General features: G+C 40.3%; 1 protein-coding gene and 1 long non-coding RNA gene across 4 annotated transcripts in view; one reads left to right on the forward strand and one right to left on the reverse strand.

Annotated features, from left to right (window-relative positions):
• The window catches only part of rsrc1 (arginine and serine rich coiled-coil 1), a 287,203-nt gene that overhangs the window by 181,520 nt on the left and 77,987 nt on the right, over positions 1 to 27,696 (forward strand). The gene's annotated exons all lie outside the window — the stretch shown is intronic.
• Positions 7,786 to 27,683, reverse strand: LOC116979583. Its single transcript, XR_004413749.1, has 3 exons — positions 27,650 to 27,683; positions 24,900 to 24,904; positions 7,786 to 7,874 (listed from the first exon to the last, which is right to left on the reverse strand). It is a non-coding gene; the product is annotated as an uncharacterized LOC116979583 (long non-coding RNA).

Consider the following 27,696-nt stretch of genomic DNA (forward strand, 5'->3'; position numbering starts at 1 on the left):
TTCTATTCCTTACATAGATATTATTATAGGCATTTGATAACATGCATATAATACCCCGATGTTACAAGGGTGATGGAGTGGGGGCGTGTTCATAGACTACCGTACAATCCACATTGCGATTGTCCATTGTGAAGCTGCTTCATCTATGCAGCATCAAGAGATGTGGGGTGAATAAATTAAAACCTGTTGATTTACTTTTTTTTCACCTAACTTCTATGAGAGTGAATTTTATTTCACATCTTAATTTTTGGGGGATTGATTAGCGCATTCTCTAAGGGTGAATATCTGTAGCTTGAACATCCATAACATGGGTGTTGCCTGTAATTCCTTGAACAAATTGATTTGACAAATTTGACATTAGAATGTTCTTTACCAATTTAATGTTATCTTTTACTTATAAATTTATAATGATCATATGACTATATATTTGTTATTTTTAAATTTCAAGTTTCTTTATTCCAGTTATTTTAACTGACATTTTGAAGATAAAATTAAATATTGTTGTTTTAAAAATGTGTCAAGAAACAATGGTATCACCTTTTTATGATATTCTGTAGTCTTTCAAAGTAACAGAACAGGTGCCAGTTACAAATACATAGCATGGTCTTAGCATGGTCCCAACTTGAAACGTTGCCTATCCATTTCTTCCAGAGATGCTGTCCGACCTGCTGAATTACTGTATTTTGCTCACGATTCCAGTATCTGCAATACCTTGTGACTCCTTTGAAAATAACTTGTTTTTTTGGTAACTTCGCCTAAAACTATTGTCATTATGCTATGTCCTCCTCCTCACTCAACAGGCAAATTATAGGCCTTGTGCTCCAGCCAATTTTACTAACTACAGTGGTTACATGTAGCTCTTTAATTTAACTCAGCAAATGGACCTCTGATTTGCTTGTTTGGTTATGTAATTACTGTTTTTAAATGTAAGCTCTGCTATTCCGAAGCAAACAGGGAAGGATAAATCGTTGCAAAGCATGCAGTGTTGACCTGATTGCAGTAATATGAAACTGTGATTGTAGTAACGTTTACTTTGAAGAATCCACTAATGCCAGATTGTACCATACAAAACATTTTGCCTACATACTGTATGATCAGCACTTAAACAAAATGAATGTTCAGCCCAGAAATATCAGGCATGTTAACAAAAAGCATTGTATTTGCTGTATCTTGATGTGGTGAAATATAATCAGTCAATCATCACTGTTATAAAGACTAAATAAAGAATGAAAACCAAACATCACATGAGTTTAATACCATTTTAATATTGTCGCTACTTGAACAATAAGCAAATATTTAATGTGGATTGTGGAGGTGTTTTGAATAACTAACTTATATGACGGTGATGAAGAAGTCCCTTTCAGAATATAAGGCTGTTCCAAATATTTTTTAGAAATGCAACTAATCTACGCACAGCAAGCACCCAGTGTGATCAATACTGGATTATTGATTTTGGTGATGTTGTTTTAGAGACGCCATTTAAAAGTCACTTGGACAGGTACATGAAAAAGAAAGATTTGGAGGTTCAAGGGCAAACACAGTCAGATGGGGCAAGCTCAGATGGGGCATCTTGATCAGTTGGGCCAAAGGGGCCTGTTACTATGCCGTATGACAGACTCCATGAGATATATAATGGTTTCAACACTGCTTCACAAGCATGCAAAGAGATCTTGTACACCAGAGGGAGCAGGGAACGGTCTCAGTTTACAGCCTCACTCAATAGAAGCCACTGTCTCTACACTCGAATGCCAGCCTCAATTTTTACGCTCAAATCTCCGGATTGAGACTTAAATTCACAATTCTCTGAAGAGTGGTGCTAACCAAGTGATGTCTGACACCTGGTTGAAAGAAGGTACAGATTTTCAAAAGGAAACCATTTCTTGATTTGATTTGATTCAACTTTATTGTCATTGCACAAATACGAGTACAGGTACAACGAAATGCAGTTTAGCATCTGGTCAGAGTGCAAGATAGTAGAAATAAAAATACTGGTTAAACAATATGTGCAATGTGGATGAATTAAACTGGTACATAGGCAAATAAATGTATACAGATGGGAGAGTATAAAAGATAGGTAGCGTCGGGACTGTGAGTTCAGCAGTGTAATGGTGTTATTGAAAAAGCTGTTCCTCAGCCTGCTTGTGCGAGACCTGAGGCTCCTGTACTGCCTCCCTGATGGGAGGAGGGCAAATAGTCCATCGTTAGGGTGAGAGGGGTCCTTGATGATTTTCCCGGCCCGTCTCAGACACCGTTTGTGGTGGAGGGCATCCATGGCAGGGAGCGGGGCACCGATGATGTGCTGAGCTGTAGGGTGGTGCATTAATAGTTGCAGAATTCAGTTTGTTAAATTTTTTAGGATTATATTTCATTGGTATCGGTTTATTTTGGCCTTTATACGAAAATCTGGTGAAATACTTAGTGTATGATCCAGGCAAATCAAACCATACACAAATACAATAGGTGGTATAAAAGAGAAAATAAATAGAGTGCAGAATTTAATGTTACAGCTACAGAGAAAAATGAGGGTGAAAAAAGTGCAAGTGCCGCTGCGAGGTAGATTGTAAGATCGGGCATGTATCCTTAACATACAAGAGTTTTTTTTCAAAAGTATGCTGTGAGTGGCCCTTGATTATGTTGGCTGATGTGTCCAGGCAACGTGAAGTCTGGATGGAATTTAGATAGTAATTGATTCCAATTCAATTTACTGGTGGAACAAGTTTGAGGGGATGAATGAATTACTACTTTCCAACATTTCTTTGTTTCTAATGGACGGCTTTTAAGCCAAAGTAACATTTAAAAAAATATTTTGCAACGTGCTTTTAACCATAGGTTAATGGCATGTTCTGATTTGTAGTGACTTTTTAAACATGCAGTTACACCTCAATTAACCAGCACAGAGAGGTGAACTCTGTTGAATCCCGGGGTATGTTCCAATTGTTTTTCTTTCAGGAACAACTCAGATAATGGGCAGATGTAAAAATACATCACATGAGAAAAAACAGAATTGGAGTAAATGTACCAAGAAAGAGAAATAAAATGTAGATCTTAAACTAGAAATGTTTAGTATTTTTTTTCTTCTCCACATATATGGAGTAATATGCTTCAATGAAAATAAGCATGGGGGCAGCTTTTGTTGTCACTTCAAATTTCAAACTTACTTCAGAATTATTAAGACTAACGCTTTCTGGAATATTATATTTTCATGTGTAAGTTAAAATTAGCAAAAACTAGAGGTGCCTTTTAAAAAAAAAAAATGAATGACAGACTGTTTAAATAGTGCTGTCCTGCCAATAAGAAATTGGGATAGAAATTGTCCCCAGAAACCAGAACATTGAGAGAAGGGGAAGAAACTGAGGAGGGACTAGGGAAAGACTAGGTCCAAGAGGGCTGCAAACATTGTTCCAGAGATACACTTCGATTGTTACCTGTTGAAGGAGCAGCACATCAGTAGACAAAGGTTTTCCCAATGACTGACGACAGAGATACAGTGGCTTGCAAAAGTATTCATACCCCTTGAACTTTTCCACATTTTGTCACGTTACAACCACAAACGTAAATGTATTTTATTGGGATTTTATGTGATAGACCAACACAAAATGGCGCATAATTGTGAAGTGGAAGGAAAATGATACATGGTTTTCAAATTTTTTTACAGATAAAAAACTGAAAAGTGTGGCGTGCAAAAGTATTCATCCCCCTTTACTCTGATACCCCTAAATAAAATCCAGTGCAACCAATTGCCTTCAGAAGTCACCTAATTAGTAAATAGAGTCCACTTGTGTGTAATCTAATCTCAGTATAAATACAGCTTTTCTGTGAAGGCCTCAGAGGTTTGCTAGAGAACATTAGTGAACAAACAGCATCATGAAGCCCAAGGAACACACCAGACAGGTCAGGGATAAAGTTGTGGAGAAGTTTAAGGCAGGGTTAGGTTATAAAAACATATCCCAAGCTTTGAACATCTCACGGAGCACTGTTCAATCCATCATCCGAAAATGGAAAGAGTATGGCACAACTGCAAACCTACCAAGACATGGCCGTCCACCTAAACTGACAGGCCGGGCAAGGAGAGATTGATCAGAGAAGCAGCCAAGAGGTCCATGGTAACTCTGGAGGAGCTGCAGAGATCCACAGCTCAGGTGGGAGAATCAGTCCACAGGACAACTATTAGTCGTGCACTCCACAAATCGGGCCTTTATGGAAGAGTGGCAAGAAGAAAGCCATTGTTGAAAAAAAGCCATAAGAAGTCCCGTTTGCAGTTTGCCACAAGCCATGTGGGGGACACAGCAAACATGTGGAGGAAGGTGCTCTGGTCAGATGAGACCAAAATTGAAGTTTTTGGCCCAAATGCAAAACGCTATGTGTGGTGGAAAACTAACACTGCACATCACCCTGAACACACCATCCCCACTGTGAAACATGGTGGTGGCAGCATCATGCTGTGGGGATGCTTTTCTTCAGCAGGGACAGGGAAGCAGGTCAGAGTTGATGGGAAGATGGATGGAGCCAAATACAGGGCAATCGTGGAAGAAAACCTGTTAGAGTCTGCAAAAGACTTGAGACTGGGGCGGAGGTTCACCTTCCAGCAGGACAATGACCCTAAACATACAGCCAGAGCTACAATGGAATGGTTTAGATCAAAGCATATTCATGTGTTAGAATGGCCCAGTCAAAGTCCAGAACTAAATCCAATTGAGTATCTCTGGCAAGACTTGAAAATTGCTGTTCACAGACGCTCTCCATCCAATCTGACTGAATTTGAGCTATTTTGCAAAGAGGAATGGGCAAAATTTTCAGTCTCTAGATGTGCAAAGCTGGTAGAGACATACCCCAAAAGACTTGCAGCTGTAATTGCAGCGAAAGGTGGTTCTACAAAGTATTGACTCAGGGAGGCTGAATACTTCTGCACGCCACACTTTTCAGTTTTTTATTTGTAAAAAAATTTGAAAACCATGTATCATTTTCCTTCCACTTCACAATTATGCACCACTTTGTGTTGGTCTATCACATAAAATCCCAATAAAATACATTTACGTTTGTGGTTGTAACGTGACAAAATGTGGAAAAGTTCAAGGGGTATGAATACTTTTGCAAGCCACTGTATATAACTTGCCTCAATGTATAAGTTGCAAGAGCCCTGAATTTACACTCAACATTAATTCAGGTGATAGTGGCGTATATAAGCCACTTCTCTTAGCATGTCTTTGCAATGTACCATTGCATTCACAATGTAAGGGAGGCACTTTACTTGAGGGAAGAGAATCATCTCCTCTTTGAGTATGGAACAATAAAACAGATTTAGCATGATTTACTTGGATACAAGGCTTCTGGAAGAATCCAATGGTGATAAATGTTGATGAGGGCAAGGCTGCAGACGTTGTCTAAATGGTCAAACCTCTGCTTATAGCTAATGCTCTCTAATCCAAGCAGCCTTCTGGTGAACCTATGCTATTTGAACATTATATTCAGCAGACACTATATGCCATGCTCAAAAGCAAAAGATCACTCCCCAAATGTACAAAAAAATTGTGGTGAAAATAAAAAGTCCTCATGATGAATAGTTTTCTCTCAGGAAGCGCACATGATTCATCCGTTATGAATACTTCAATGTGCCTGCCATGCTTCATTTACGGTGCTGGATAGATGTCTGATTCTAAACAGATTGGGGGGTGATTACACACAGATATAAATAAACAATGCTATGTACCTTCCTCATGATCGCAGTACAAATGCTTGCAATAAGCAGCGCAAAGCAGCACCCTTTGACATCACCTCAATCTACCAGCGATGATTCACTGCAATCTGCGATTGATCTATTAGTTACTGCATGTGCCACCTACCAAATGAACAGTGGCACCAGTGAAAGATACTTTGGTGGTATACAAAAATCTCAACCTCTGCCACCTTGAAGGACAGAGGAAGTTGCTTAGCTAGAGTACGAATGTTTGCTGGCATCCAAATAAACATCATCTTGACCTGGAAATATATTGTCTTTTCTTTGCAGCTTCTCATTCACAATGTTGGAGCTTCTCACAGAATGCTGCAGTAGTGGTTTGTTCGCTGCAAGTTCCACAGCATTCCTGCAGGAATGGCATTTGACCCAACATGGTTTAGCAGGTAGATTCCCCCGTATAAAAGCTAGGGAATTGCAGTAAGTTTACATTCTGCCATTGTACTCCATGAGGAATTCAACACTGAAGCATAATCACGTATATTCCGGCAGAGGACTATGCTAGAATAATGCATTGACATTATGATTGTAAAAGCAAATCAACATCTGTTAATTAGTTGGAATTAGTAATATGGACAATGTTATCAAAAGTCACCTCTATTTCCAGTGCTGCATTCATACCTCACATGTCCAGTGAGGTGCCCAGGCCACTCACTCTTTTTAATTGTCCCAAAATTATTTTGGATGCACTTTGATCAATCATAGACCTCTGTATCTAAGGAGTAATGTCAGTTTTAAATAACAGATCTGTAGTCAATTTATGCCAAGCATCCTTGCTTGGTTTAAAGAATGAAAGTACCAGTCAAATGTATTATTTTGCACAATATTCACCAATGTACTCTCGACAGTAGGTAATTTCTAATTAGCACAAATGGATTGATATTATGAGAGGCCAATGTTCATTCTGACGAATTTCATTTTGTTGTAACCTTCTGTAGTTGACTTAAATCTGTGTCGGAAGAGTGTACATTGGAAGAAGAATTTGGAATATTTTGTCTTTGTGTAACCCTGGTTACAATTAAGTGCATTTGAGCACATTTTGGTAAAGATGGTATTTCATTTATTTACAAATATATGAGACAGGATGATTTGGGAATTGGCTTCAAGGCAATCTTGAGTATTTCTGTCTGTAGGTGGTAATAATCATTGTGTAGTGTTAGGCATCAGAAAAAGTGAGGCGAGGGTCAGTTTGCTACACCATATCAAATTGTCATTGGTGATATTTTATTGCTTTTGATAGTTTGTGAATATGAACAATTTATATTCCTGTGATATGTTGTTTCTTAATTGATTTAGATGTCGAAAAGATGTGACAGTCGACAAGTAAAAGGTTCAGGAAGCAAAATTATAGATTTTTTTTTGCGAGATTCTAATCAGCCATTGAAGGTGAATAGCTCCCCGATTTTTATAAACTTAATAATGCACATTATTCAGCTATGATTGGTTGTGCCCAAAAGATGACACTCCCTGAGCCTCTGCGGTGTGGAACCAAAGTGATCTGTAGAGTATTTAATCATCTATGCCTCACTTATCCCTGTAACCTTCAATCATTTTCATAACTAGATATCCGACCCACTCCTATTCAGAAGAATTAGATTGGCATAAAATTAATTGCTTTTGGAGGGATTCTATTCTGCATATCTCCCAGTCTGCAGAGAAAGAACCTTCTTGAAAATTCTTCTCATCTCTAGTACTGCTTCAGGCTGGTTAATTTTGTATTCATGTCTTCTGGCCCTGTTACCACAACTTAAGTTTAATAACTGCTTATATCACATTATCTAAGCTGATCAGCATTTTAAACAGCAGGAGCATGTGCAATCTCAGCCTCCTCTCTCCACTGAGAAGAAGCCCAATTCTGTTGGCCATTTTGTTTTGAGTTTTACATCAATCCTCACTACTTATCCAAATTTGACATTATCATTGTACAATATTGTTGATTTTTTTATTTTATTTTAGGTTTTCACTGCTTTGGGTTGGGATTAGAGAGCACTTTTCCTACTTTTTTTTAAATCAGTTGTCATTCAGTGATTGTGACTGTATACATGCGACATGATCAGAGCTGCCAAGTAGTACGGATTTTCCGTATTTTGTACGGAAATGCGATTAGAATATGGATGTACGATTTTGTGTTAAATACGGAGTTCTTCTTAGAAGCATATGGTGCAACACAAACGTAGAAACGGTCAGTTTCAGGACTGGGTGAATGGTGGTCAAGAATAACAAATAGCTATCTCTCCTTTATTCTGCTGCTTACTACCTCTGCTTCTTTTCTCTTCATTTTCTTTCTTTTCTCATTTTCCTTTTCTCACTTTCTGATATCACACACTTCTCTATTTCTTTTCTATTCTTTTTCTGTCTCCTTTTTATTGTTAAAATAAAAATAATGAGAAGCTGTACATGAATTGTAACATGCCAATATATACTAGGTACCTATGGTACCATATTATTGTACTTACTTCTAATAAAAAAAAAAATAAATAAATACGGAGTTCAATTCAGTCTGAAGAAGGATCACGACCAGAAACGTTGCCCATTCCTTCTCTCCAGAGTCGCTGCCTGTCCCGCTCCAGGTTTAAACAGAGCGCTGTCAGTTTAACGCGTGGGAATTTAAACATAGCGCTGTGGGTTCTAAATATAACGCTACTGGCTGGAGCGCTATGGGCTTTAAACATAGCGCCATGACCACAGCATGTTTCACAGACTGTTCAGGAAAATTCTCATCTGGAATACTCTTTCTCAGTGGAAGTTGAGCCATTGATTATTTTTCAGGCAGTGGTAGAATTCTGGATAAGCCTAGTGGTGAAAGGTTACCAGTGGGATTGCAGTTACATTGGGATTGGCCTTGATTTTACAGAACAGTGGGCTTAAGGGGGAGAGAGGGAGGGGTGGAGAGAGGGAGAGGATGGAGAGGGGAGGGAGAGAAGGAGAAGGACGGAGGGGGAGAGGGAGGGAGGAATTAAGAGGGAGGGAGAAAAAAAGGAAGGAGAGAGGGAGGAAGAGGGAGGGTGGGAGGGAAAGGGGGAGGGAGGGAGGGAAAGAAAGGGAGGGGGAGAGAGCAGGGTTGCCAACTCTCACGCATTGAGCGTGAGAATCACGTATTTCACACAACTCTCACGCTGATCACAGAATTTCTCACGCTCAAAAAAAATAAAGAAAGTTACGAACAATTCAATTCGCCCAAGGCTCCTCCACACTCACCAATGAGAATAGTTTTCTGTTGGAGGGTTTCCGGTAAAGAATGAGCAATTTTATTGTTTTAAGCGCATCGCACACTATTTAAAATGGCAATGTACCTGCAGTAGTAATGATTCCATTTGACATTCATGGAACCAAAATCTGCAGGTGCTGGAAATTCAAAATAAAGCAAAAAATATTGTAGAGGTGAGTAAAAACCATGAGGGGAATATATAAGGTGAATACATAGTCTTTTTCCTGGGATATGGGATTCAAGAACTAAAGCAGGGGTGTCAAACTACCGGCAAAGGGGATTGGAGGGGAAAACAAGTTGTTTAGCAGATGGTGTGATAGGTGAGACACGGTGATGGTCCCAACACCGACCACTGAGGCACCGCTCACACCTCCCACCCTCACCGCTGGCGGTTCTGTGTCCATCGGCCGCTCTGTCCACACCCCATGGAGTTTTAACCCCTGCCAGGAGTGGGCCGGGTGAGTGGGGGCGTCGGTGCCGCCTCCGGAGCCGTGGGGATGAATCTCGGGCTAAGGTTCCGCTCCGATGCCTGACCCCCGGGTCACTGACCCTCACCTCCACCGGATCCCAGCTGGACACAGAGCACCTGGGCCAGTCCGCATTCCCGGGGGGGGTTCACACACACACTCACACACTCTCTCACACACACTCACACTCACACACACACACACTCACACACACTCACACACTCACACACACTCTCACACACACTCACACACACACTCACACACACTCTCACACACACTCACACACACACTCACACACACTCTCACACACACTCACACACTCACACACTCTCACACACACTCTCACACACACTCACACACTCACACACACTCACGCACTCACACACTCACACACTCACACACTCTCACACACACTCTCACACACACTCTCACACACACTCACACACACACACACACACACTCACACACACTCACACACACTCTCACACACTCTCTCACACACACACACTCTCACACACACTCTCACACACTCTCACACGCACTGACACACACCCTGGCACACACAAGGTTGAAAGGGATATGGGCCAAATGCGGATAAATGGGACGAGTTTAGATGGGGCATCTTGATCTGCATGGACAAGTTGGGATGAAGGGCCTGTTTCCATGCGGTAAGACTATGACACATTGTAGAAGGGGTGCAATTGCTCTAGTGAGGATCCAGGGCGTTTTATGAACATGTTGGCAGGGCTGGAATTTTTTTTCACTTTGAAGAAAGATTTGATAACTGGGATTGTATTCTCTGCAGCAAAGGAGGTGAAGAAAAACCTGAGTTGAGGTGAATAATATGAGAGTAGGACCTGTTTTGCATAACAAAGAGTGTAGGAAGGAATTGCAGATGCTGGTTTAAACTGAAGATAGACACAAAAAAGCTAGAATAACTCAGCGGGACAGGTAGCATTTCTGGAGAGAAAAGAATGGGTGATGTTTCGGGTCGAGACCTTCAGACTTGTTCGGACTCAAAGTAGGGGTTGGGTGTGGGTTGAAGTACTGGAGGTGAGTAAAGACCAGGAGCAATCAGGACCAGCCACAAATCACCTCAGGCAGGGTGGTACCCTGTGGGACCATTGTTGGCTAGTTGATCTCCAGAGGGATACATTGTGGAAAGTTGTGAAACTGGTTAAATGACTAGGGAGGAGGAAAGTGTCAAAGGGGGGAGGGGAGTGTAGGTAGACATTACTAGAATTAGAGAATTGAATGTTCAGACTGCTGGGTTGTAAGTTACTCAAGCAAAATATGAGCTGCTGTTCCTGCAATTTGTGTGAGGTCCAACTCTGGCAATGGAGCAGGCCCAGGTCAGAATGGGGAGTTGAAATGGTTGGCAACCCGGATATCCTGTAGGCCTAGGCGTACTGAACAAGTGTTCAGTGAAATGGTTGCCAAGTCAACGTTTGGTCTCACCGATGTTTAGGACCCCACATCGGGAATAAGGCATGCAGTAGATGAGAATAGAGGAGGTACACGTGAACCTCTGTCTCACCTGAAAGGACTTTCGGTGTCCCTGGATGGTGTCGAGGGAGGAGGTACAAGGACAGGTACCTGCGGTTGCTGGGGATCTTATCTGGGGAGGCGGTGGTTTGGGTAGGAAGAGATGAGTGAACTATCTGTTAAATATAGCCCAGGTTTATAGATTGCAGGAAATGCATGACTGCTGTATGAAGAAGTACATTATTTAGTTTAAGAGTTGTGAGGAGAAGAAAGAATGAACCAAAATGAGAGACAAATTCAGGGAAGAACTGACCAAAACAATGTTGATATAAAATAAAGGCAGTCAAATTTGCAACAATTAGAGGGTATTGAAAGCAACAAGTGCAAGATCTGAAGAAGGGTCTCGACCCGAAACATCACCGATTTCTTCTCTGCAGAGATTCTGCCTGTCCCGCTGAGTTACTCCAGCATTTTGTGTCTGTATAGACTAGAATCTGCAGTTCCTTCCGACACATGTGAAAAGTAATCTGTTCAAGCTTTGGGCATAACAAGCTTTTATATGAATTCTTCTAGGAGTATTGTGAAAGCTTCTTCAAACATAATAACTCCTTTATCATAGTTGCTAATAAAATGATAAAATAAGAATTACTTGCCCTTCAAAATAATAATTAATAATAATAATAATAATAAATATTCTCGAAAAGGATATAAACTATTATTTTGACTAGTTTATAATCAAAAGTAATCAAACTAATTTTATTCATTCATGCAATATTTATTGTGGTCTTTAATTGCCCTTGACTAGGTGCAAGTTGATGTGACAAAGTTGAGTCCCATATTGTTTGGTGTGGAATGCTGGATTTCTAAAGAAGTAGGCAACGTTTATTCGATTTTTAGTAATATCCTTGGCATCTATAGTAATGGAAAATGGCAATACTGGCACTTGTTTAGGATAAGCAAGAATTTTAGATGTGCAGACTATTCCTGCATGATAAAATAGTAACAACATTTTTGACAAATCTGACACGAGAATTAGAGCAATTGGTCTATTTCGATCAGTGTTCAACAGAAATCTCATGGCAAACTTTCAGAAACATAGGCCCAAATTTACTTTTTATTCATTGTATTAAGTTTCATTTCTTGTTTCCGCTCTGGTGTTTTATTGTCCCGAAACAGAACAATGAAATTTTTACTTGCTGCAGCACTACAGATATGTAAATAAATGTGAAATAAATCTGTCAGATTTGTATTTGAATGAATCAATATTAATGTGTTCTGCATTTTTCATTCTCCTTGGAGAGACTGTTCCATTGATCCTTTTAATTAAATATTATTTATGCCTGTTAGTTTCGTACTAACCCAACTTCAAATGCAGGCCACATTCCCTGATTCTACTGTACCCAACCGGGTGAAGCAGTTGGCCATTGTATGTAATGGGCCGGATGTTTCATTAAACCGTCCCTTGCTAAGATCTTGAGAAGTTTGGAAACGTCCAGGCTTGGTTTCAGGGGATAGTTTTATCCAGACAGAGCCAGGATTGTTCAGTACATCCAGATTGTTGAATGGTGGGAGGCTTGCGTTAGAGGGGAATCGCGAGAAGGAGCAAGTAGTCCGGCTGAATCTGGGACTTGATATGAGAGTGGTTGGAGTCAGTTGAAGTTTATCATTAGTTAACAAATGAAACAAAATAGTATTATTTGTCTCCATTTGCCATTAGCTGAAATCCATGAAGACAATTTCTGGGAACGAAGCAGAGATATTTTGAGAAATTTCACAGTTGAAGCTGGACCAATATATTTATATATATATTATTTCCCCTTGCTCTGCAGCAGTCACTAAGCTGTGCTTTTACACTTCTGGATCATTTCACAATGCAGGAGCTGTATTGTGCGGCTAAGGATTTCATACATTATACACAGTGCCCTCCATAATATTTGGGACAAAGACCCATCATTTATTTATTTACCTCTGTACTCCTCCATTTGTGTTTTTTAACGGAAAAATCTCATGTGGTTAAAATGCACATTGTCAGATTTTAATAAAGGCCATTTTTATATATTTTGGTTTCACCATGTAGAAATTACAGCAGTGTTTATACATCGTCCCCCCATTTCAGGGTACCATAATGTTTGGGACACAGCAGTCATGTGAATGAAATGAGTCATGTTTAGTATTTTGTTGCATATCCTTTGCATTCAATGACTGCTTGAAGTCTGCTATTCATGGACATACCAGTTGCTGGGTGTCTTCTCTGGTGATGCTCTGCCAGGCCTGTTTTGCAGCCATCTTTAGCTTATGCTTGTTTTGGGGGCTAGTCCCCTTCCGTTTTCTCTTCAGCATATAAAAGGCATGCTCAATTGGGTTCAGATCAGGTGATTGACGGCCACTCAAGAATTGACCATTTCTTAGCTTTGAAAAACTCCTTTGTTGCTTTAGTAGTATGTTTGGGATCATTGTCTTGCTATAGAATGAACCGCCGGCCAATACGTTTTGAGGCGTTTGTTTGAACTTGAGCAGATAGGATGTGTCTATACACTTCAGAATTAATTATGCTACTACCATCAGCAGTTGCATCATGGATGAAGATAAGTAAGCCAATAACTTAAACAGCCATACATGCCCAGGCCATAACACCCCCACCACCGTGTTTCACAGACGAGGTGGTCTCCTTTGGATCTTGGGCAGTTTCTTCTCTCCTCCAAACTTTGCTCTTGCCATCACTCTGATATAAGTTCATCTTCATCTCATCTGTCCACAAGACCTATTTCCAGAACTGTGGTTGCTCTTTTAAGTACTTCTTGGCAAACTGTAACCTGGCCATCCTATTTTTGCGGTTAACCAGTGGTTTGCATCTTGCAGTGTAGCCTCTGTATTTTTGTTCATGAAGTCTTCTATGGACAGCGGTCATTGACAAATCCACACCTGACTCCTGAAGAGTGTTTCTGATCTGTCGGACAGGTGTTTGGGGATTTTTCTTTATTATAGAGAGAATTCTTCTGTCATCAGCTGTGGAGGTCTTCCTTGGCCTGCCAGTCCCTTTGCGATTAGTAAGCTCAGCAGTGCTCTCTTTCTTCTTAATGATGTTCCAAACAGTTGATTTTGGCAAGCCTAAGCTTTGGCTGATGTCTCGAACAGTTTTATTCTTGTTTCTTCGTCTCATAATGGTTTATTTGACTTTCATTGGCACATCTTTGGTCCTCATGTTGATAAACAGCGATAAAGGTTTCCCCGCTTTTGTCTATCTTCGATTTTCCAGCATCTGCAGTTCCTTCTTAAACATAAAAGTTTCCACAGTGATGGAAAGACTTGAGGAAAGACTAGCTCTCTTATACCTGCATTATACCAGGAGGCATTAAACACACCTGGGCAATTACAAACAGCTGTGAAGACATGTGGTCCAAGCATGATGGTACCCTGAAATGGGGGGACTATGTATAAACACAGCTGTAATTTCTACATGGTGAAACCAAAATGTATAAAAATGGCCTTTAATAAAATCTGACAATGTGCACTTTAACCACATGTGATTGTTTTCTATTACAAATCTCAAATTGTGGAGTGCGGAGACAAATAAAAAATGATGAGTCTTTGTCCCAAACATTATGGAGGGTGCTGTACACCCTAATATCATACCCAGTTAGGAAAGATCATGTTTTCATGTTAGTCATCTATGATGTATGAAGAAATTTATACGATCAGCACATGAAAAGACCAATCATGTGATCTCCAATATGTGCTAGACATCTATGGTACTATTGGCTTGGTCTCACTGAATTATTTTAAGATGCAATTTCTTAATCTTGTTCTCTTTCCGCTTGTAATAAAGGTTAGCATTCCATTTGCCCTCCTAAAATTACTGATAGTAGCTATATCTAACTTCCTTTGAGGTCCTGAGATCACTCCAGAAACCACTATCTCATACCTCACCCCATTTTACTAATACTTAGTTTGTCTACTCTTTTATGATAATTAATAAGCTCATAATACTCCATCTGACTTCTTTTGACTTCACTTTAACCTCCCAATAGCCCATTTGCAGACTTTTTGTGTTGACTCACAACTTTACCACTTATTTTGTCTCACCGGCAAGCTTGGATATATTATACATGGTCCTCTTGTCTAATTAATTAACATACATTGCAACAGTGACACTCAAACACTCATCCAGAAGCACCCCATTAATTACAACTTGCCAATTCGAAAATTATCCATTTATATTTCTATGTCTATTAAAATAACAAATTTTATCTCCATATGCTACTTGGCACCCACACTTTCTTGTGCAGAAACCTTTTGTGCAACACCTTTTTAAAAACCACCTGGATTTTTAAATTCACTACATTCACAGATCACTTAACAACTATCATGTTTACACTCGCAAATAATTCTAAATATTTCCCTTTCATAAAATCATATCTGTGCCCAATCATTTTACTCTCTTAGAGAGAACTGTTATCATTTCCTTTTATAATTGATTCTGGCATTATGCTGTCAAGCATTTAGGGTGGCTTAACGGTGCAACTGGTCGAGCTGCTGCCCCACGGCACTAGAGACCCGGGTTCATTTCTGACCTCGGGATCTGTCTGTATGAAGTTACTTCTTTGCTTTCGTTTGCCTGGTCATTTTCGTTTGGGATTATTTGTATTTGTTTAACGTTTCTGCCATTTCTATTTCCCCGTTAATTCCCCCATATTTCAGCTTCTAACAGCAATATATAATTTTGTTACATTGCCTAGTTCCGTATTTAAGAGTTTTCCAATCTAATTTGCTCGCTTCGATTTCAATTATCTTTTCTCCTTTGTGTAAATGTTTTACTCAACTGTGGTCTTTCGGTGATTAGATTATACTTTTTAAAACTGTGATGACCAGAAGAGTCCTGCGTATCAAAGTATAAATCATCACCTTCTTGAGAATAATTTAGGATGCCGATAAATGCTGGCCTTGCCAACAATTCCCACATCCTGTGAATGAATATTAAACGAGTGTCGGTGCACAAGTAAAATATTAAATGGTGCCATTACCTGACTTCTTTGGTCTAATATTGACCTCTTAATATGTTTCAACATATGATCTGTTTTCCTTAATGCTGCAGTGCATTGCAGAGAAATGTCTAATTTAAATCAATTAGATGCTGTCTTTCACTTTACAGACACGACCATTCAGACAGAGAATCATTATATCATTGATTATAATATATGTTATCATTTAAATCAGCAGACAAACATGTCTGGAACTATACATCAGCAACTATTGATGCAGGTAGAACTCCAGCTATTTCCTAAGTCCTGTGGGGAATGTGCTTTACATGAAAACTAGCACTAAAACTTACAAAATCCATAAAGCCAATTTGGTGTCAGTGAACATAGATGTTGGTAGATTGAGCCAATAGTAGCAGATGTGCATTAAATGGGTAAAATTGCAATATGTTGCAACTTGACCCTGATGCTCACCACTGACATATAATAACCTTAATAATAATAATAATATATCATAATCTCCATCGCAGGTAACAGACTACTGACCGACATCTACTACAAACCCAGTGACACCCATGGCTATCTGGACTACACTTCTTCCCACCCTGTTTCCTGTAAGGACTCTATCCCCTACTCTCAATTCCACCGTCTACGCCGCATCTGCACCCAGGATGAGGTGTTCCAAACCAGGGCATCGGAGATATCCTCATTCTTTTGGGGAGCGGGGGTTCCCCTCTTCGACTGTAGATGAGGCTCTCATCAGGGTCTCCTCTATATCCCGTAACTCCGCTCTCATTCCCCATCCCCCCCACTCATAACAAGGACAGAGTCCCCCTTGTCCTCACCTTCCACCCTACCATCCGTCACATACAACAGATAATCCTTCGCCACCTCCAACGGGAGGGATCCCACCACTGGCCACATCTTCCCATCTCCTCCCCTTTCGACTTTCCGCAGAGACCGCTCCCTCCATAACTCCCTGTCAATTTGTCCTTTCCCACCCAAACCACCTCCTCCCCTGGTACTTTCCCTTGCAACTGCAGGATATGCTACACTTGTCGCTTTACCTCCCCCCTCCACTCCATCCAAGAACCCAAGTAGTCTTTCCAGGTGAGGCAGAGGTTCACCTGCACCTCCTCCAATCTCATCTATTGCATCCAGTGTTCTAGGTGTCAACTGCTCTACATCGGTGAGACCAAGTGCATACTTGGTGATCGCTTCGCCCAACACCTCCGTTCAGTTCACATCAACCAACCTGATCTCCCGGTGGCTCAGCACTTCAACTCCCCCTCCCATTCCGAATCCGACCTTTCTGTCCTGGGCCTCCTCCATGGCCGGAGTGAGTCCCACCGCAAATTGGAGGAGCAGCACCTCATATTCGCTTGGGCAGTTTACACCCCAGCGGTATGAACATTGACTTCTACAATTTCAGGTAGTCCCTGCTTTCTCCCTCTTCCCCTCGCCTTCCCAGCTCTCCCTCAGCCTACTGTCTCCGCCTCTTCCTTTCTTCTTCCCTCCCACCCCCTCTGAAGAAGGGTCCCGACCCAAAACGTCACCTATTCCTTTGCTCCATTGATGCTGCTTCACCCGCTGAGTTTCTCCAGCATTTTTGTCTACCTTCGATTTTTCCAGCATCTGCAGTTCTTTCTTAAATATATAATAACCTTTATCTGCATTTGCAGCTCTGTTTGTAGACATCCCAATACTAATTGGCAGACCTGTACAGAAATAGTATCTTGTATTTTCTATTTGTGATGGTATGTGACGACACAATCTAAAAGCACTCACCTGCAGAGAAGGTTCAGAAATTGCATTAGTAGCGTGTTCTCCTGTGTATAGCAGAGGGATAACCAGTTAAGAGCCCAGACTAATTAACTATTACAAGAGGAATAATCACATCCTATTGAAAACGCTTGAAGTTTTAGAAAGGTTACAGTGAAATATATGACATTCTGCATAACTCTTAAGTCATGTATATTATCTCTGAACACAAAAATGTATGTTTAAAATGGTTTCTTTATTGCATCTGTTTCTTTTCCTGGCCTTTAGAATCTTGGCCTCTTAAACTCTTTTCAGATTGCACATGCATTATGCTATTATTCCAATGTGTACATCTTATCTATTATTCTTGGCAACCTTCGTGCATGTATTTTTGTATCAGGTCTTCAGAAGTACATGTGGAGCACATAATCGGTATAGCGCACCTCAATAAGTTGCGGTAATATTGCGCCTTTATGAATTTAATACAAGCATGCAATTAGTCTATATTCAGAATAAGAGGATTCATTTAAACTTTTGTGAATGTGCTTGGAACAATAATCACAAGCTTTTTTTTAATGCACTGCGCTTTAAAAATCATGAGATGGTGCCATTTTATTCTGGGTTTTTAATCAACGCTATATGTAATAAACAGTAGATTCGGTGTTAAACAAGTCACAGCCGTCATTCGCTCTATATGCCAATGAAAGAAATCCTGTCTTGTTAAATATCCTTTAAAAATTGTGCAGCCACATTCCAGTGAATCCATTATGAATCTTTCCTCCAGTTGTGCATTTCTTCCCCATCTGAAAAGATCTACTTTATGAGCTTAATTGTTCGGACAGCTTTCATACTCAATACGTTAACATAAATCCATCCTATTTTAATTACAAGTACTTTAACACTGCCAAGTTTGTATATATTAATTTTAACATGAATTTAATTCTGAAGTTGTATGAAGTAAACATCTTGAAACTGTTTTGGTTTATTTATTTCTTCATAATGTTCTTGTTTTTGCACTAATTTTAAAGTCAAAAGGGCAATTCCTTTTCATCATTTTCAAGTTCAAAATATTCACTGTGTCACAGATGTTCATGAATAATGTCCACTTAAAACTGTTGGCAAGACTGCCCTGAAGTTGGTGAGATGAATTAAATGTTGGGGGGATCTGACAGGCAGCACACTGCTTTGTGATCATTGCAAAGTTCTAATAATCTCCCTCACCTTCCCTGTCTGTGCCTAATGAAAGAGAATAGGTGATTGCACCTCAGGCTATGTTCTGCACTTAATGACTTCTCCAAAGGCAGATTTATGAAGAAAAAATTAACTTTGAACAAGGACTGAATTGGTCCTGACAGTCTGATAGACTGCGACACAGAATCTGTAGCAAAACAGACGTAACTATAATTGATTATCAATATTTTAAACAAAGTGATGAAAATAAGCATTAAGTGATGAGAAAGGCAGACTTAATATAGCAGGCAGTAACCAACAGTGTCGTGTCTTCAGGGACATTCAAGTGCATCGTATTTTTGCTGCAAATGCTGAGATGTTATTCCTGTTCCTTTACCTTTTGCCACTTATACACAATTGTCTTTTCAAAAAACTAACATAAAATTCTCTTTGCAACTCCAAAATCAGTATATGAACTAGCTGGTGTCGTGCAGTCCTGTAGTTGAATGGGCCTACATGTTAATATTCAGCTTTGCATCAAAAATTGCTTGGTTTTCAATTGATGTCAGCTGCCAGAATAATGTTAAGGAGAAATAGAAATACCATCATTGTGGCACTTCTATGTTATAGAAAACGATACACAAGTGTTTCCATTTACTAACTAATAATTAGCCCAATTTTCAGCTTGGAAGCTCTGTTATGTATTGTTCTTTCATTACGAAGGTTAGATAAACTGACAGTCCGAGAAAACAGATGCTGGGGCCATGATACATGATTTAGCTCATATCCATTTGCCCTGGAGGAAAATGTTACGAGTTGTTGCCACTGGTGTAAGTTAGTTGGCATTGATTGAAGCCAGTTTGCACTTTTTTGTTAAATAGGATGTTTTTTTTCTGACTGGAACTGATGGTGAAAGTGATTTCAGAGGCCTTGGTAGATTACTGGAAGAAATCACAGTTTGCAGGCAAAAAGGAAGTTTTGATTTCTCAGCTCAGTGGACATGAAGATACTCTGGCTGATGGGGTTGGCAGCATGTACTACATACATATATTGAAACAACAGTGAATGAAAGCAGAGTTTGAGGTGCATGTGGAGTGTTAAGCCCTAGGACGTAGAAGTAGTTTAACACTTTAACGGCAGTAAAAGATGGTGAATGCACTATAAAATTACATTCTTGTCCACTACATCACTCGACCCAAGCATCAAGTAACATGGTATTTTCCCTCACGCACCTACCTACCAACAAACTCAATCTTTCAGGATAGGAATTAAAAAACTCAAAAGGCGCCTCAATTGATCAGGCATCATATCCACATCTCAGTAGTTATGCATTCTGTCAGCTGATCAATCGTGGTAGTCACATCAACCAAAAATATTGCAAGACACAAGTACACAATTGTCTCCTTTGCATATTGGAGCCAACGTCCACAGTAAGACCAAGTTCTGACCATTATGAGAATGCTTGCTACAGAATTCAGGGCTAGGAGCGGCACTCAGACTACTGAAGATATATTCTCATACCTAAATCTTATTCTTACATTTAATTTCCCCATTATCCCATGGTCTCTTCAGGCTCACAAGATGCTGATGTACTCACTTGGCATATCTTACTTGTTCCCTCCTCCTGCTTAACCGAAAAACAATGTTTATTTGTGAATCGTCAGATCGCAGATTGTCATAGTTTAAGTATGTTTGGCCTTTTTCATTTTGCTTGGTGAGGAATTGAACACTTGCCTGGGGTTACAGAGTGGAATTAAATATGATGCACTTGTCATGAATAATACCACAATCATCGGTGTTGTTGGAAGTTGAGGTGCATACTGCTGAGGTGTCCAATGGTTTTCAGCAGTTGGAGAGCCATGAACCATGCACTTTTTTTTATTGTTAACACGCCGCCCCTATAAAATTCATAGAAAGCACCAAATACATAATTTTGTCATTATAGCTTATAATCTGCTCCTCGCTGACTATCAGCACTGGGGCATCTCAGGGCTGCGTACTCAGTACCCTGCTTTAATCCATGCATACACATGACTGTGTAGACAGACACAGCTGCAAGACTTTTATCTTTAAATCTGCTGACAATACCGTGGTCATTAGGTGAGCAACAGGTTCAGGGGGGAGATTAATAATCTGGTTGAGTGATGCCAGAACGGCATTTGCTCTCAACATTAGCAGCACCAAGAAGCTGATTGCCAACTTCAGGAAGGGAAAGCTGAAGGAGCATGTCGTCATTGGCGGGGCAGTGTTGGAAAGAGTCAGTTGGTTAAAGTTCATGGACACATCCGATGGTCTGTACATGGATGCAATCGCAAAGAGAGCACACCGATGCCTCTACTTCCTCAGACGTTTGACGAGATTCAGCTTGTGATTGAATACTCTATGAAGCTTTTACATGTGTACAGCGAAGAACGTAATTTGGTGCATCATTGTTCAGGCTTGTAATTTTGAATGCTCAATAACGATAGCAGCTGTAGAAAGTAGTGGGCATTGGTTGGTCTAAAACAGGCAATGACCTCCTCACTGTTGAAGAGATGTACAAGAAGACTGTCTTAAGATGGTGGCTAATGTCATCAAAAACCCACACCACACTGGCCATACTTTCTCCCCCCTGCTACCATCAGAAGAAAGTACAGGCGGCTGAGAACTCTTATCTCCAGGTTCAAGAACAGATGCTTCCCAGCACCCATTGGATTATTTGATCACCCTGCACAATACACTCCCCTATATTAGCACCAAACTTATGATGAACTTTGTACTACTATGGTCGCATTAGGATTTGTAATGTATTTGGTTTTCACACTATCATGATCTAGTTAATTTAAAATAACTGGTAATTTATTGTATATTTACTTAATAAACACCCTTGACTTGTATGTAATTAGAGGCATGTGGTTTCTATCTGTAATTTGGAAATTGGAGTTTTCTTTATTTCTTTATCACTGAAGATTTGCTTTCTTTGGATCCAACATTCTGTAATGTTCTTAAATTCACCATCAGAACTTGGACATTTGGTGTGAAATTAACTTTGTTTGTTCCGACAGCTTCCTTACTGAAAAACGAAATTAGTGTCTGTAGGCTGTTTAAACATGGCTTCTATGTGGCCTTATTGTTTTTCTTAATTCTGATTCAGTCTATTCAACTGAATGCACAGCGATATCAGACGTACTGAGCTGCTGTGTACACTGTCGTTGGAGGAAGTGAATGTTTAAAGCTTGGGCAACCGATCAGATGGTTTTGCTTCTTGAGTTCTGCATACTTGGAGAAACTTCGAAAAGTTTTTGGATTTATTCATTCACAGAATGTGTGGGCCTCTGGAGTTCCAGCATTTATTGCCCACCTCTGAACTGACCAGGCAGTTAAAAGTCAACAACACTGGTACCTCTAGAGTCTCAGAAAGGCTGGATAATAGATTTACTTCCTTGAAGAACATTGGCAAAACAGATGGTCAAGAGTCAAGAGAGTTTCATTGTCATATGTACCAAAACGGAACTATTAAATTCTTATGTGCTGCAGCACAACAGGTCTGTATACACAGATAGATAATATAATAAACAATCAAAAAAATGTTCAATCAATAAAAATCCTCAATATGGTGCAAAACAAATGTAAAGCCCAAAGGGGTTTTACAACAGTTTTGCAGTTTCAATGCAACCATTAACAAGGTTAGGCTTTAGTGAATTTAAGATTTATTGAAGTAGCTGAGCTTAAATTTGTTCGATGCAATGTTGGGATTCAGATTCACGGCTCTGAATCAGCGAGTGGATTTGCTCTTATGCAAACATAGAAACATAGAAAATAGGTGCAGGAGGAGGCCATTCGACCCTTCGAGCCAGCACCGCCATTCATTGTGATCACGGCTGATCAACCTGCCCTACTACATTCTGGCAATGACAGAAACACCATTGCTGTGCATGATATTTCAATATTTCAATTAATGATTTTGAAACCAGCAAATGCAAGAATTTCAATTTTGCACTTCAGGCAGATTTCTAATCAGTAGTGCCATGTTTTGCTGGTTACTTCTTGAGCATAGAATGCCCTATAGCATTATGAAGTCAAATGAGGCAAAAGTCAAGAACCAAGCTTAGTGATCTTTCTAATTACTAACTACACCCTGTGCAAGTCTAATTCACGAAAGAGCATGTGAAAGAGACAGAAAAGCTATGTTTGTTGCAGTGTTGCATATATAATTGAATTGATGGTGATTGATAGTTTATGGAGCGTTTCAAATTAGTTTTGGAAAATATTTCTCCAAGAACTTGTGTTTATGCAGGCTTCTTTTTGGCTGAAGTTGAGACAATCATCTAAGGGAACCCTTTTCCGCTTCCGTTCCTTGCATTTACACCTAAAGACTAAATGTCTAAGGTTGCCATGACCTTGTTGTAGACTCTCATGTTTCACTGGTCTTTCACCTATTGCCCCTCACACCCTCTCCATCTTGCTCATTATGCCCATCTCCTGTTCTGTTAACTCCTCAACCACTTACTCAATCACTAACAGCAAGGAACTGCAGATACTGGTTTACAACATAATTGAATTCAGGAATTGAAGTTCAGTAGTTAGAGCAGAAAAGAGCCAGAGTGCTCAATGAAGCCAACGAAGGACTTTGGAGACAAAGTAAGATTGGATAGGACATACACAATATGAGATGGGATGGGGAGCAGAGGTATTGATACAAATTAAGATTGGATATGACATGCACAATATGGGGTGGGATGGGAGCAGAGGTATAGATAACTCTAATGGTAAGGATATATATATGTATATATATGTATATAATGAAGTTGAGTTTAATATGTTTCTTCAGATATGCTTATATTTCAAATTACATGACACACTCGATGAAGAAATTGGGGAAAAGTATTCATCCACTGAGTAGCTCAGCGGATGAAGCAGCATCTCAGGAGAACATGGTTAGGTGGCATTTCGAGTCAGGACCCTTCTTCAGTCTGAAACGTCGCCTATCCATGTTCTTCTGAGATGCTGCTTCACCCACTGAGCTACTCCAGCACTCTCTTTTCTGCTCTAACTACCTAACTTCAATTCATGAACCCTATGACCTTAATAATATTAGCAATCTTCTTTTTCGTTACCACTCCACTTACATCACAAAATATTTTCTCAGAACAAAATTGATCCTTTATTTTTGTCTTTGCAAATAAAATTTCCCCAGTTTCTGCGAGTGTGCCCTGTAATTTGAAATATAAGCATATCTGAAGAAACATTAAACTCAACTACATTATATACATATATATCCTTACCATTAGAGTTATCTATACCTCTGCTCCCATCCCACCCCATATTGTGCATGTCATATCCAATCTTAATTTGTCTCCAAAGTCCTTCATTGTACCAACCAATCCCAGAACTATATATATTTGAATCCCCTCCAATGAGATTTCTGACCCTGCAACGATTCCAAATTAACATCAAAAGTTAAAAGTGATATTCTGCAGCTATTCTTCCATGTTGCTCTCAACCAGTTTGCTCTTTTTGGCTCAGTTAACCTTAACATGTTCATGTCTATAACAATAAATAGACTTAACTTGTCACTGGCTGTCCACCTTGTACAGCTGGGTTGAATTCACAAACTTGCTTTCAAAAACATAGAAAATAGAACAGTACTGCACAGGAATTAGCCCTTCGGCCCACAATGTTTGTGCCGAACATGATGCCTCGCTGAAATAATCTCTTCTGCCTGCATATGATCCATATCCCTCTATTCCCTGCATTTCCATGTGCCTTTCCAAAAGCCTCTTAAACGCCACTAAAGTATCTGCCTCCACCACCACCCATGGCAATGCGTTCCAAATCCCTACCATCCTTTGTGTTAAAAGATCTTGCCTTGCACATCTCCATTAAACTTTCCCTCTCTCACCTTTGCGCTATGCCCTCTAGTGTTGGACATTTCATTCTTATTTGTCAGAGAAAGATCTGTAATAGTTGCTGTTCTCAATGTAGGCTCATAAAATTTCGTGCTTCCATGGGACTAACCTTGGCCCAGTTATTTCTGAATTACATACTTTCTTTGGCAATCTAATCGGAAAATACAATGTACATTTCACATATGTCGGCAGAGGCACACTCTAGGAATTTACCAGTTCTGTCAATACTATTCTTGCTTCTGAATTGTCAGATTGCTTGATTAACATTAAGGATTGCATTGGCAGAAATTTCCTCCCACTGGATGTTCGATGAAGTTCCTGTCACAGACTGCTCTCAATGTAAACTGGTTCCATCCTTCTTCCCTTCATTGTGTGAAGCTGAGCTAGACTGTGTGCAATTTTAGTGTCATTTGTTGTTAAAACCAGGCCTTTGTTACCTCTTGATGGATCAATTACTGTGAGCCAGCCCATTGCATTCTATCCTTCATAAATGTGAGGTCATCCACAAAAAAGTATGATTAAGGAAGAACTGCAGATGCTGGAAAAATGGAAGGTGGACAAAAAATGCTGGAGAAACTCAGCGGGTGGGGCAGCATCTATGGAGAGAAGGAATAGGCAACGTTTTGGGTCGAGACCCTTCATCAGACTTGCTGCGCTTTATCAGCTTCCAATAAAATAATCCTTCCATTCGAACATTTTCAACCTTTCTTTCAAATCTTTCTATGGCTTTGTCTCTTCCTCTCTATGCTGTTCCTTCAGTTCAAAAAACATCTTTGACCAAATGTGTGACATGATATTAAATTTTTTTTGCTGTGAAGCACCACATGTTTATTCTGTACTTTGAGTTTCAGCCACAATGTTAGTTAGTTGAATTTTTTATTAATTTGTATACATTTGGATCCTTTCAGGACCATTTCTAACAAGTTTATTGCTGCCCAGTTGGCCAACTTTTTATTTTGTTTTCAATTTATAAAATTTTGCAATCTTGATAACAGATAGCAATGATTTCATGAAGATCTTTATGTGCTGACTGAACAAACAGATGTGGTTTAAAAAAAGAGCACAGTACCTAAATTTAAATTCCCATTCTTTTAGAAGTCGGTGTATATAGTGTTTAATGCCTAATGTTTTATTGCCACCTACTGACAAAGTGTGAGCAAAATTTATTTTCTTAATAATTTTAGTGAATTTTTTTTTGTGCAAAGTAATATCTTTTTGCTTGTAACACTTCACATACTTTGTAAAACATTTACTCAGCAGGTTAATTAAATTAATCTCCATCGACTCCTCCCTACAAGTCCAAGGCGTAGCTATGGGCACCCGCATGGGCCCAAGCTATGCCTGTCTCTTTGTAGGGTACGTTGAACAATCCCTGTTCCAGGCATACACTGGGCCTATCCCTGAACTCTATCTCCGTTACATTGACGACTGCATCGGTGCTACCGCCTGCACCCATCGACTTCGCCACCAATTTCCATTCTGCACTCAAATTTGCTTGGACCATCCCCGACACCTCCCTCCCCTTCTCGATCTCACAGTCTCCATCACAGGAAATAGACCATCGACTGACGTCCATTACAAACCCACTGACTCCCACAACTATCTCGACTACACTTCTTCTCACTTCCTGCAAAGACTCTATCCCCTACTCCCAATTCCTCTGTCTACACCGCATCTGCGCCCAAGATGAGGTGTTCCATACCAGGACATCCGAGGTGTCCTCATTCATTAGGGAACAGGGGTTCTCCTCTCCCATCAAAGATGAGGCCCTCATTCGTGTCTCCTCGGTACTCCGCAGCTCCGCCCTTGTTCCCCTTCTCTCTAGTCGCAACATACAGAATCCCCCTGGTCCTTACTTTTCTCCCCATCAGCCATCGCATACAACACATAATCCACCACCATTTCTGCCACCTCCCACAGGATCCCACCACTAGCCACATTTTCCCATCTCCACCCCTTCCCGACTTCCGCAGAGACCATTCTCTTCGCAACTCCCAGGTTAACTCATCCCTTCACACCCAAACCACCCCTGGTACCTTCCCCTGCAACTGCAGAAGATGTAACACCTGTCCCCATACCTCCTCCCTTGGCTGTCCAGGGACTCCGACCCAAAGAGTCTCGACCCGAAACGTCACCCATTCCTTCTCTCCAGAGATGCTGCCTGTCCCGTTGAGTTACTCCAGCTTTTGTGTCTAACCCCAACAGTCCTTTCAGTTTAGGCAGAGGTTCACTTGCACCTACTTTAACCTCATCTACTGTATCCATTGTTCAAGATGTGGACTGTTATACACCGGTAAGATCAAACGTAGACTGGGCGATCGTTTCGCTAAACACCTTCACTCAGTCCACCTGGTCCTGGACATCGGGCCGCCCGTAGCTGCAACTGCGGAGGGCTTGGGGAGGCCCTGACCACGAGGAACAGTGGAGGAAGAGACTGACTTTGGTGCCTTCCCACACAGTGGGAAACTTTGATTCTGCTGTGTGAGGATGTTTTATGTCAAATTCTATAGTGTGTTGTGTTCTTTATTTTTATTGTATGGCTGTATGGGAATTTCATTTCACTGTGCCATCTGGCATTAAATGTATCTTGTATTTTGTATCTTGTATCTTGAACCTACCTGATCTCCCGGTTGCTAAACACTTTAATTCTCTTCCCATACCCACACTGACCTTTCTGTCCTAGGTCTCCTCCATTGTCAGAGTGAGGCTAAATGCAAATTGGAGGAACAGCATCTCATATTTTGTTTGGGCAGCTTGGTATGATTATTGATTTATCTAACTTCAGGTAGCCCCGACATTCCCTCTCTCTCTATCCCTCCCCCACCCAAGACTCACTAGCATCTCGTTTTCACCTAACAAACAGCTAACAATGGCCTGTTTCCTTTATCATCGTTACCTTTTTGCATTGTGTTCTTTATCTCTCTACATCATCGCTTCTATCTCTTGTTTCTCTTATCCCTAACCAGTCTGAAGAAGGGTCTCAACCCGAAACGTCACCCATTCCTTTTGT

The sequence above is a fragment of the Amblyraja radiata genome, chromosome 13 (assembly GCF_010909765.2).
Source record: "Amblyraja radiata isolate CabotCenter1 chromosome 13, sAmbRad1.1.pri, whole genome shotgun sequence".
NCBI lineage: Eukaryota > Metazoa > Chordata > Chondrichthyes > Rajiformes > Rajidae > Amblyraja > Amblyraja radiata.